Source organism: Pelobates fuscus, chromosome 1 (genome assembly GCF_036172605.1).
Source record: "Pelobates fuscus isolate aPelFus1 chromosome 1, aPelFus1.pri, whole genome shotgun sequence".
NCBI lineage: Eukaryota > Metazoa > Chordata > Amphibia > Anura > Pelobatidae > Pelobates > Pelobates fuscus.
Window position 1 is genome coordinate 131,238,197 of NC_086317.1, and position 12,085 is coordinate 131,250,281.

General features: G+C 41.0%; 1 protein-coding gene across 3 annotated transcripts in view; it reads right to left on the reverse strand.

The window, feature by feature from the left end:
- The window catches only part of LOC134588991 (mucin-5AC-like), a 56,106-nt gene extending 52,397 nt beyond the window's left edge, over nucleotides 1–3,709 (reverse strand). Inside the window, exon 1 of one of the 3 annotated variants that reach the window (XM_063444308.1) lies at nucleotides 3,626–3,709. The gene's annotated coding sequence lies outside the window, so the exon portion shown is untranslated. The other 2 variants (XM_063444307.1, XM_063444306.1) reach the window with 2 other exon arrangements.
- Between the last annotated feature and the right edge of the window lie 8,376 nt (nucleotides 3,710–12,085).

Consider the following 12,085-nt stretch of genomic DNA (forward strand, 5'->3'; position numbering starts at 1 on the left):
TCACAGCATATTGGGGCTCTCCACCAGGTGGTGTAAAAAAACAATTCCCCATGTAATAAGAGTCAGCTACCTGGAACCCAAACATGTAAAATTGCCACCCTTGATAATGCTCCCAGTTCTCATCTCTCTGTGTTTTAATTTGGATAAGACTACTCAATTTTTCAAATTGGTTCTCCATCTAAAGGTAGCATGTGGACAATAAGGTAAACATTCCAGTCTATAATCCTGTTTGAGCACAAGCCAATATTTAAAAATAATAGCAATAATCTCATCTAAACAACAGTGGAAACCATTCACCTAAATGGGTCCCTTATCTACAATGCACTCCCTAGTGCTTACATTAAATCGTGGACCATAGCCTCAGGTCTATTGGGGGTGTTGTCCTAAAAGATTAAAAATAGATTTATGGGTCTCGGAATGAACTGGTTTATAGGTTGTAGCCTTATTTCGTTCTTTCCCCCAAAAGAGATTAGCCTTATTAAGTTCTCCTGCTTTTAAGTAATCCCTACCTATAACCTCAAAGGGAAAATACTTTCTCTGTGAATGTTGTACCAGCAATAAAGCTTATTTTTTATAATCACATCTGTAGGTGCAATTGTGGCGGATTTGAGTAAGTGGCCCAACAGGATATTATTTATCCATCTTGGGTGGTGACAACTAGTTTCATGCAATAAACCACTGACATCAACTTGTTTATAATAATAAGTAGGGGTGGTAATCCTTCCTGAATGTCCCCTCAAAACCAACTTGAGTATTCCTATTTTTCTGAGAGGTGAATGAAAGTCCACACTTGTTGTTATTAATATATGCAATGTATTAATCTACCTTGTCACAAGAACCCCACCATATGATGAGAATGCCATCTATAAACTTGCTCCCCCACCTGCCATGATCAATGCCATGGGTCAATTCCCAAAAATCCATAAATAAATTAGCATAGGGTGGAGCAAAACTTCTCCATCCCTTTTGTTTGAACAAAGAATTTTCATACACAATTGAAAAAGCTAGGAGTTAAAATAAACAATGTTAAATCATACATTTAGCCTGTGCCTGTTTTTCTGGTAATAACGTATCATTGAATACAAAATATTTCAGAGCCATTAGCCCAAAATTGTTTTAATATTCAAGAATAAAGCTGCTACATCAACCGTAACCCAAACAAAATCATCTGACCAAACAAAATCCTCCATTAATCTTAGTATATGTCCTATATCTTTAACATATAATGGAAGATTCACCACATACTGTTGTACATTAAAACCTACCCATTAAGACATAGATGAATGATATCAACGTGTTGACCCATAGATGGTTCCTGTTCCTTCAACAAGGACAATAAATTATTCAAAATAATTCCACCTTTCTTGCTTCCCTAATATTGGATGATCTCAACAAAGCAATTTTCCAAAAAAATTGACAGGCATCTTTAAATATAATTTCAAAGTGAGGTCTAATAGTTTGCGAACAAACTTAGACCTCTCCCCAGTAATGATACTTCCTCTGATGTTAAATGATGGCTGAATAAATAAAAAATCCCTTTTAACATAGACAAATAATTTACCTTAAGTTTTTGCCCCTCCCCTCTTTCCTCTGTATTTAATAATCTTTTCCTGATTGCGTTTTTTTGAAAGAGTGGGATAGGTTTGGGCATAAGCAAAACTTTCCCTTCCCTCAAAAATAATTGCTCCCACCTACATGGTTTTGAACATATTTTTTTTTTTTTAAAGGAACTAGCTTTGGGACATGCTCCAAAGCCAGATTCCTTATAATGTCTATCAGAGATATTAATAGGAATCAGATTAGGGTTCTCTGATGCAGGTTCCCTGTATTTACGTCTAATATCCGATTGGGCCTGATTGAATCACCCATTCTTATTGTTTGTTTTAGTCCTGGCAACTTCCACATATGTCTTATGACCTATTCGTGAGGGGTAATAGTGAGGAACTAGATCAATTACTTTTATTTGGAATAAGTTTTCAGTGTGAATTCATGATACCTGAGATTCAGAGTGGTCTTTTCTTTTTGTTTCCCAACTCCTCACGCTTCTCAACTCTTCACCTTACCACTTTCATAATCCCCTATAGCCCTTAAAAATGTTTTAACTCACTCCAAGCACCACAACCCGTACAGCTTGCCATAGTGATTATAGTGTTTACCTGGGTTTAGCTGGCCTCCATGCCTTTACTACCATCTCACCACGAACTTCCCTTTGCTTTTCTTTACACACACACAGTATAAACTGGTTCAAAAGTAATATTTATCTGCACCATCTCTAGTTTCATGTGAAACCATTTAAAGGTTGTTACTTATAAATTAGGAAAATTATTATTAAAGAGGCTAAAATGTTATCAAATTAATGTAGAACATGGATGTTACAGGCTCACCATGGTGAGGCATATGGTTTGGTCTAGGAACACTGAGACCTATGGTCTTGATGAGTTCCATTAATTTATGTTAAAAATATATCCTAATTAGGCTTTAAAAACCTGCAGCTATCTTGTTTATCTTGTGCTTTTAGGTTTTTTTTTTCTTTGAATAAATCAGTAAAGGAACCTTGAAAGGATGATCTTAAAAGACAATATTTATTTAAACTAAAAATAAAAGTTGGTAGTACCCAACCATCATTGCATGGGGGTAAATTTGGAAACTAAAATAGACAGACATTAAGGAGAACTAATAGGAAAATTGTGAATTTTAGAGTGCAACAGCTGAACTCAGTTTAATAACTTTATCAGTTTGATTATTTTGACTTACAACCTGCATCCCTTGTCAATTCTTCCCAATTTCACATTTAATAAATAACTCAAGCATTCAATATTATAAATGATCACTCCTCCCTGCCTAAGCCCTAATTTAGTCTATAACAGACTGAACCATTAATAACTGTAATGCCCTTAATCCCTGACCTGTCAGCAGTCCTTGAAAATTACAATTGTAGAACACGAACATTTACATTCTAGAAGGGTTATTAGACACATTTTACTGGCAGCTACTTGGCTTTCACGTAATCAATCAACAGCCTTCAGTCTTCTGCATTATAATAAGTTAATTAGTAATAGGTGCAAAAATAAGAACTATAGACAGACAAATATACTATAATTCTGTATAACACACACACATATATATATAAAGAAAACACATATACATACGCACAAGGTTGTGAAACTAACTAAAAGTCTACACTCACCTATAATTTGTGTAAATGTAATTTATACAGAAGAAAGGGGTAGTTAAATGGTAGATAGGTTTGTTAATGACACAATTGTGTGAGTGCTAGGGGCTAATATCACAGACAACACAATCATGTGAAATAATAACAATGTACGTACCTGTGATTTAGAGGAGATTAAACAAAACAATCCCCTTTAAGCTTTTAATCGCTTTTTCTGTATCTCAAACTGACTTTCTTGGAATGAAGAAGAAGGTTTATTGCTCTAGAACACAGCTAAATTACCTTTCACTGCACTTCCGGGTGTGAACGACTTCTAAAGCCCTGTGACACTTAATATCTCCTTTGTCTAAAGAGCTACAGTGACAGTCACTTTCTCAACGAATAAACATTCAGAATGTATCCTCAAAAAAAGTTTCAAGTGACCCAGCTTTAAATGCTGTTGACACATTGTACCTGCGGGCAGCCGTTCTAGGTCATAACAGGTTTTCTGTTTGTTGAAAAAGCCTTTGTAATAAATTCCCCGGAGGCCTGAATGAGCCATGGTAATATCTCTATGGAAACGACTGAAAGTTTAACTAGTGTTTAGAGATTACACAGGGCGTTTTTTTTCAATAGGCCTCTGTCGCACCTGCCTGTAAAAGTGAGCAAGTGAGATAAAGGCAGGTCTTTTCTCAAAATAAAATTACCATGTGAACTATAAAATACCCTTTGTGTAGAAGGGAGTCCGGTTTTAAAACTGTAAGGTTAATAGATAGATATACAGATTGTTGGCATATGCACCAGCAAATGCTTTTGTGTGTTTTTTATATACGTTAGTGGTACCTGCCATGATGTCACAACTTTTAAATGAAAAAAGGTGAAAGTTAAATTAAACACTGAGCTTAAACGATATGATTTATTCCCTTATTTGTCAATCAGTTTATGGCCTACAGAGTCATCATAGCTCTGTATATAATATGTGTGTGTGTTCCAAGCAGGACCAATTGGTAGCAGGGGAGCTATCAATGCTGTACAATAAGTATTTAGATAATACATTCTAAATCAGTTAAATATATAACTTACTTTTATGACAAATTATATTTGCATTGCTTACCACTTAACTATATATATATATATATATATATATATAAATATATATATATATATATATATATATGACAGAATTAATCTGCCATGGATATCCTACCCTTAAGGATCCATGATGGAATTGTTTTTGTTGTGTGACTGAATAAGCGTTGGTTAGCTATGAGACTGGTGATCACTGGGTTAATGCGGTTGCTAGGTGCGACAGCAAATCCTCTGCCGTGTGGACACTTGATCCGCCTCTCTCCTCCTCATTCAGGGCCGCCACCAGAAATTTTGGGGCCCCTAACTCAGCTCAGGGTCTGGGCCCCCTGGGACCCGCCTTCAATCCCGCCCACAGGGTCCACCTCCAAATCCCGCCCACAGGAATACACACACACAGACACAAAAACACACACTGATACAAAAGGACACAGACTGTCAGGGTACCTGCTGTCTCTACCTCTGTGGAGGTGAGACACTTGGACGTTCTTCCTCGCAAAAGGGTCGAATCACTCGTTCCTCGCGGTTCCCTCGGTCGTTTACACGCCGGCCGCGAGGGATCCACTTCCTTTTATGACGCGGCGTTCAGTAGCCGACGTCATGACGACAACCCAACCCGATCTGTCAATCAAGCCCCAAGCACGAATGAGGATTTAGAATCAGGGTATAAAAGAGGGCTTTCTAAGTTTGTTCATTGCCCTGTCGTGGTTCTAGCTTGTCTAGTCACTCAGTGCTCTTGTATTCTGTTAGTTTCTTTGGTTTTGACCCGGCTTGTCTGTTCTACCTCGTTTACCTCTATTACCCTTTGACTCGGCTTGTCTCTCGTTTACCTGCTCTCTCGTTCCCTCGACCTCGGCTTGTCTCTAGACCATTCTTTACTACTACTTACGTTAGTCCGGCCATTCTAAGGTCCGGTATACGTACCCTGTACCTGTTTGTACTCTGCGTGTTGGATCCCTGTCCCGATCCTGACATTACGACAGGGCCATGGATCCTGCAGGTACAAACACTCAGGTTGGTCCTTCCGATTCTAGATTTGATGCCATGGATCACAGAATAGACCAGATGGCTCTAGCGCTGCAAGCTTTATTATCTCGATCTAGTAATCCACCGGAGGAGATGCGAGCTACGTCCATCTCTCCTGTAAGTTCAGGTCTAGAAGTAGCCACTGTAGGTGCTTCTTCCCGTATTACACCTCCTGTACGTTATGGTGGTTCTCCGGAGAAGTGCCGTGGTTTCTTAAACCAAATTGGTATTCATTTTGAATTACAACCTCGCTCTTACCCTACAGATAGGGCAAAGGTTGGATTCATTATCACACTCCTCATTGATAAGGCTCTGAGATGGGCCAATCCTCTGTGGGAGAATGAGAATCCGTTAGTCTATAATTATAATGCCTTTGTCGCTGCTTTTAGAAGAACTTTTGACCCTCCAGGAAGAAAGGTCAATGCAGCTAGATTACTATTGCGCCTTAGACAAGATAACCAAACCCTTGTGGATTATGCACTAGAGTTCAGGTCTTTGGCGGCAGAAGTTAAGTGGAATGAACAGGCCTATATAGACGTATTTGTAAACGGATTATCTGATGTAATCCTAGACGAGGTGGCTACTAGAGAGCTCCCTGAAAATTTGGAGGATTTAATTTCTTTTATTTCTCGTATTGACGAACGTTTAAGAGAGAGACAGAACACTCGTGATAATATTCGTAGACCTTCCTTTAAACTAGCGCCTTTATTTCAAAGTCCTCAAACCACTATCCCAGTTTTTTCTGAACCTATGCAAATAGGCAATACTCGCCTCTCAGAAGAGGAGAGACAGTACAGAAGATAGGAGGGATTGTGTGTGTATTGTGGAGTAAGAGGGCACCTTCGCCTAAATTGTCCTAATCGTCCCGGAAACGCTCGCACCTAAGTTTCTCTAGAGGACAGGCCTTGGGTGTTTCTATTTTGTCCTCTATACACAATTATAAAGATCACAGGCTTCTACTTCCGGTTTCTTTAGCATGGGAGAAGGGAGTAATAAAGACTATGGCATTGATAGACTCCGGAGCTGCTGAGAGCTTTATCGACCAAGTTTTTGTTTCTAAACACTCTATCCCATCTCAGCTAAGAGATACTCCCTTGGCCGTTGAGGCCATAGATGGTAGACCATTATCTGAACCTGTGATTTCTCATGAGACTATACCTGTTATTTTGACTGTTGGTATCTTACACAAGGAGGATATATCCCTTATGCTTATCTCTTCCCCTTCTGTTCCTATAGTTCTGGGGTATCCATGGTTAAAGAAACATAACCCTATTATTGATTGGGAGCTAGGGGAGATAACTTCATGGGGTCAGGGTTGCCAGGACAGGTGTTTACAGAAAGTCTCACCACTTTGCGTAGGTAATACACCGGTTAACTCCACCCAGTCTACAGACTTACAAATACCGTCTCGATACATAGATTTAAAGGCAGTCTTTGACAAGAAGAATGCTGATACTTTACCTCCACACAGGTCCTTTGATTGCAAGATTAATCTCCTACCTGGTACTATGCCTCCGAGGGGCAATGTATATCCTTTATCCACTAAGGAGAACTTAGTCTTAGAGGAATATATCCGTGAGAATCTAGACAAGGGATTCATTAGGAGATCATCCTCGCCTGCCGGGGCCGGTTTTTTTTTGTGAATAAAAAGGATGGCACGTTAAGGCCTTGTATTGATTACCGAGGCTTGAATAAAATAACTATCAGAAATGCATACCCAATTCCCTTGATTACTGAGCTCTTTGATCGTTTAAAGGGTTCCAAGATTTTCACCAAGTTAGATCTCAGAGGGGCGTATAACTTGGTGAGAATTCAGCAGGGAGACGAGTGGAAAACAGCGTTCAATACTCGATATGGGCACTATGAGTACACGGTAATGCCTTTTGGGCTCTGTAATGCACCGGCAGTATTTCAGGATCTGATCAATGAAGTTCTTAGGGAATTTCAACAGGATTGTGTTATTGTATATTTAGATGATATACTAATACACTCTAGAGAAATTGAGACCCACCACAGACAAGTCAGAAGGGTATTGCGCAAACTCCTACAACATGGATTGTACTGCAAATTGGAGAAATGTAGTTTTGATCAATCTCAGATAAACTTTCTTGGTTACATGATTTCTGGGGAAGGCTTTAAAAGGGATCCGGATAAACTCCAGTCTATTTTAGATTGGCCATTACCTAGGGGTCTCAAGGCCATTCAGAGGTTTATTGGATTCTCCAATTATTATAGGCGTTTCATTAAAGGATACTCTTCCATTATTGCTCCTATTACCAATATGACCAGACAGGGGGCTGACACTAAGACTTGGTCTACTGAAGCTCTCGTTGCCTTCAAGACACTTAAGGAACTTTTTGCTTCTGCAACAATTTTAGTTCACCCCGATACAACTTTACCTTTCCTACTCGAGGTAGACGCCTCAGAGACAGGTATAGGTGCCATCTTGTCTCAAAGGTTAGGCGTGGATAAACCATTACATCCATGTGGTTTTTTTTCCAAGAAACTATCTGGGACTGAAAGCAGATATGATATTGGTGACAGGGAACTACTAGCTGTTATCATGGCCTTAAAGGAGTGGAGACATTTATTGGAGGGGACCTTGCATCCTGTTACTATTCTGATGGATCACAAGAACTTGTCTTATATTGGGGAGGCCAAGCGCTTATCCGCCAGACAAGCTCGTTGGTCCTTGTTCCTCACCCATTTCAATTACGTGCTCACTTATAGACCTGGTTCTAAGAACTCTAAGGCCGATGCTTTGTCTCGCCAACATGAACCTTCTACTATATCTGAGACGGTTTTCTCTTCTATAGTTCCCAAGTGCAATATTATCGCCAACACTAGCCTCAGGATTCATTCTCCGTTGCTTGCCGAGATTATGAAGCTACAACATCTGGCTCCTAGACAGAGTCCTGAGTCACGGCATTTTGTTCCTGCTGAACTCCAACTAGAACTGCTACAATGCTTTCACAATAGTAAGGTGGCTGGGCATCCTGGCATTCGTAAGACATGCTCCTTAATAGCCAAAGATTTCTGGTGGCCCACCTTACGTAAAGATATTAGGGATTTCGTCGAAGCATGTGAGGTCTGTATGAAGACTAAACGACCTCAGACGCTTCCTTGTGGGCTTTTGCATCCCTTGGAAATTCCCGAAAAACCATGGACCTGTTTGGCTATGGACTTCATTGTCGATTTACCTGTTTCTAAAAAACAGACTGTGATTCTCACGGTGGTTGACAGGTTTACTAAGATGGCTCATTTCGTGCCCTTACCTAAACTTCCATCTTCCCCTGAATTGGCTGAGATATTCGCTAAAGAGATATTTCGTTTACATGGGATACCTTCCGAAATTGTTTCTGATAGAGGTTCCCAATTTGTTTCCCGTTTTTGGAAGTCATTCTGCTCTCAAATGGGTATCAAATTGAATTTCTCTTCTGCCTATCTGTCAGGGTACCTGTTGTCTCTACCTCAGAGGAGGTGAGATACTGAGAATTCCGTCCTCTCAGAAGAACTGACTCACTCGTTCCTCGCGGTCATTTCGGCCGTTTACACGCCGGACGCCTCTGATCCGCCTCCTTTTATGACGCGGCTCTAGTAGCCGACGTCATGACGATTAGCCGTTCCGACCTGTCAATCAGTCCTGAGCTCGAATCAGGACTCGTCGGGGGCGTGATCATCTATTTGGAACCAGGGTATATAATGAGGTTTTGTGTATTGGTTCATTGCCCTGTCGTGGTTCTAGCTAGTCTAGTCACTCAGCGCTCTTACCTCTATTTTACTCTTTGGTTCTGATCCGGCTTGTTTATTCTACTCTGCTTACCTCTGTTACCCTTTTGACCCGGCTTGTCTCTCGTTTACCTGCTCTCTCGTTCCCTCGACCTCGGCTTGTCTCTAGACCATTCTTTGCTTACTCCTTACGTTAGTCCGGCCATTCTAAGGTCCGGTATACGTACCTACCACCTGTTTGTACTCTGCGTGTTGGATCCCTGTCCCGATCCTTACATTACGTCAGGGCCATGGATCCTGCAGGTACAAACACTCAGGTCGGTTCTCCTGACTCTAGATTTGAGGCTATGGATCATAGAATGGACCAGATGGCTCTAGCATTGCAAGCCTTACTATCTTGTTCTAGTAACCAATCAGAAGAGATGCGTACTGCTTCCGTCTCTCCTGTAAGCTCAGGCCTAGAGGTAGCCACAGTAGGTGCTTCATCTCGTATAACTCCCCCTGTACGTTATGGTGGCTCTCCGGATACGTGTCGAGGTTTTTTAAACCAGATAGGTATTCATTTCGAATTACAACCCCGCTCCTATCCTACAGATAGGGCGAAAGTTGGATTTATAATCACACTACTCATTGATAAAGCTTTGAGATGGGCTAACCCTTTGTGGGAGAATGATAATCCGTTAGTCTATAATTATAATGCCTTTGTTACTGCTTTTAGAAGGACTTTTGATCCTCCAGGTAGAAAGGTTAATGCTGCTAGACTACTGTTACGTCTTAGACAACATAACCAAACCCTTGTTGATTATGCCTTAGAGTTCAGATCCCTGGCAGCAGAAGTCAGGTGGAATGAACAGGCTTACATGGACGTATTTCTAAACGGACTATCAGACCAAATTCTAGATGAGGTTGCCACAAGAGAGCTTCCTGAAGATTTGGAAGATTTAATTTCTTTTATTTCACGAATTGATGAACGGTTAAGACAGAGACAGAACACTCGAGATAGAACCCGTAGACCTTCCTTTAGACTAGCTCCCACATTTCAAAGTCCTGAATCTACAACTTTAGCGCTTCCAGAACCTATGCAGATAGGCAATACTCGTCTCTCAGAAGAGGAGAGACAGTACAGGAGAAGGGAGGAGTTGTGCATGTATTGTGGAGCAAGAGGTCACCTACGCCTAAATTGTCCTAACCGCCCGGGAAACGCTCGCACCTAAGTTCCTCCAGAGGACAGGCCTTGGGTGTTTCTATCTTGTCCTCTATGCATGACTATAAAGATCATAGGCTTCTACTACCTGTTTCTTTAGTTTGGGAGAAGGGAGTACTTAATACCATGGCGTTGATAGACTCCGGAGCTGCTGAAAGCTTCATTGACCGAACCTTCGTCACTAAACACTCTATCCCATCCCAGCTAAGGGATACACCCTTGGCCGTTGAGGCCATAGATGGTAGACCATTATCTGAACCTGTTATTTCTCATGAGACCTTACCTGTTAACTTAACTGTTGGTATCCTACACGAGGAGGGTATATCTCTTATGCTCATTTCATCTCCTTCTGTTCCTATAGTCTTAGGGTATCCTTGGCTTAAGAAACATAACCCCATTATCGATTGGGAATTGGGTGAAATAATCTCTTGGGGCCAGGGTTGCCGAGACAGGTGCTTACAGAAGGTCTCACCGGTTTGCGTAGCTGACACACTGGTTAATTCTACCCAGTCTTCTGACTTACAAATACCACCCCTATACCTGGATTTAAGGGCAGTCTTTGACAAGAAGAATGCTGACACTCTACCTTCACACAGGTCCTTTGACTGCAAGATCAGACTCTTGCCCGGTACCATGCCTCCGAGGGGCACGGTATATCCTTTATCTACTAAGGAGAACCTAGTCTTAGAGGAGTATATTCGTGAGAACCTGGACAAGGGATTCATTAGGAGATCCTCCTCTCCTGCCGGGGCCGGGTTCATTTTTGTGAATAAGAAAGATGGTACATTAAGGCCTTGTATTGATTATCGGGGATTGAATAAAATAACTATTAGAAATGCCTATCCGATTCCTTTGATTACGGAGCTCTTTGATCGTTTAAAGGGCTCCAAAATTTTCACCAAGTTAGATCTCAGAGGGGCGTATAACTTGGTGAGAATCCAACAGGGAGACGAATGGAAAACAGCTTTTAATACCCGTTACGGGCACTATGAGTACACGGTAATGCCTTTTGGTCTCTGTAATGCACCAGCAGTATTTCAGGATCTGATTAATGAGGTTCTTAGGGAGTTTCAACATGATTGCGTTATCGTATACCTAGATGATATACTTATACATTCTAGTGAGATTGAGACTCATCACAGACAAGTCAGAAGGGTATTGCGCAAACTCCTACAACATGGATTGTACTGCAAATTGGAGAAATGTAGTTTTGATCAATCTCAGATAAACTTTCTTGGTTACGTGATTTCTGGGGAAGGCTTTAAAATGGATCCGGATAAACTCCAGTCTATTTTAGATTGGCCATTACCTAGGGGTCTCAAGGCCATTCAGAGGTTTATTGGATTCTCCAATTATTATAGGCGTTTCATTAAAGGATACTCTTCCGTTATTGCTCCTATTACCAATATGACCAGACAGGGGGCTGACACTAAGACTTGGTCTACTGAAGCTCTCGTTGCCTTCAAGACACTTAAGGAACTTTTTGCTTCTGCAACAATTTTAGTTCACCCCGATACAACTTTACCTTTCCTACTCGAGGTAGACGCCTCAGAGACAGGTATAGGTGCCATCTTGTCTCAAAGGTTAGGCGTGGATAAACCATTACATCCATGTGGTTTTTTTTCCAAGAAACTATCTGGGACTGAAAGCAGATATGATATTGGTGACAGGGAACTACTAGCTGTTATCATGGCCTTAAAGGAGTGGAGACATTTATTGGAGGGGACCTTGCATCCTGTTACTATTCTGATGGATCACAAGAACTTGTCTTATATTGGGGAGGCCAAGCGCTTATCCGCCAGACAAGCTCGTTGGTCCTTGTTCCTCACCCATTTCAATTACGTGCTCACTTATAGACCTGGTTCTAAGAACTCTAAGGCCGATGCTTT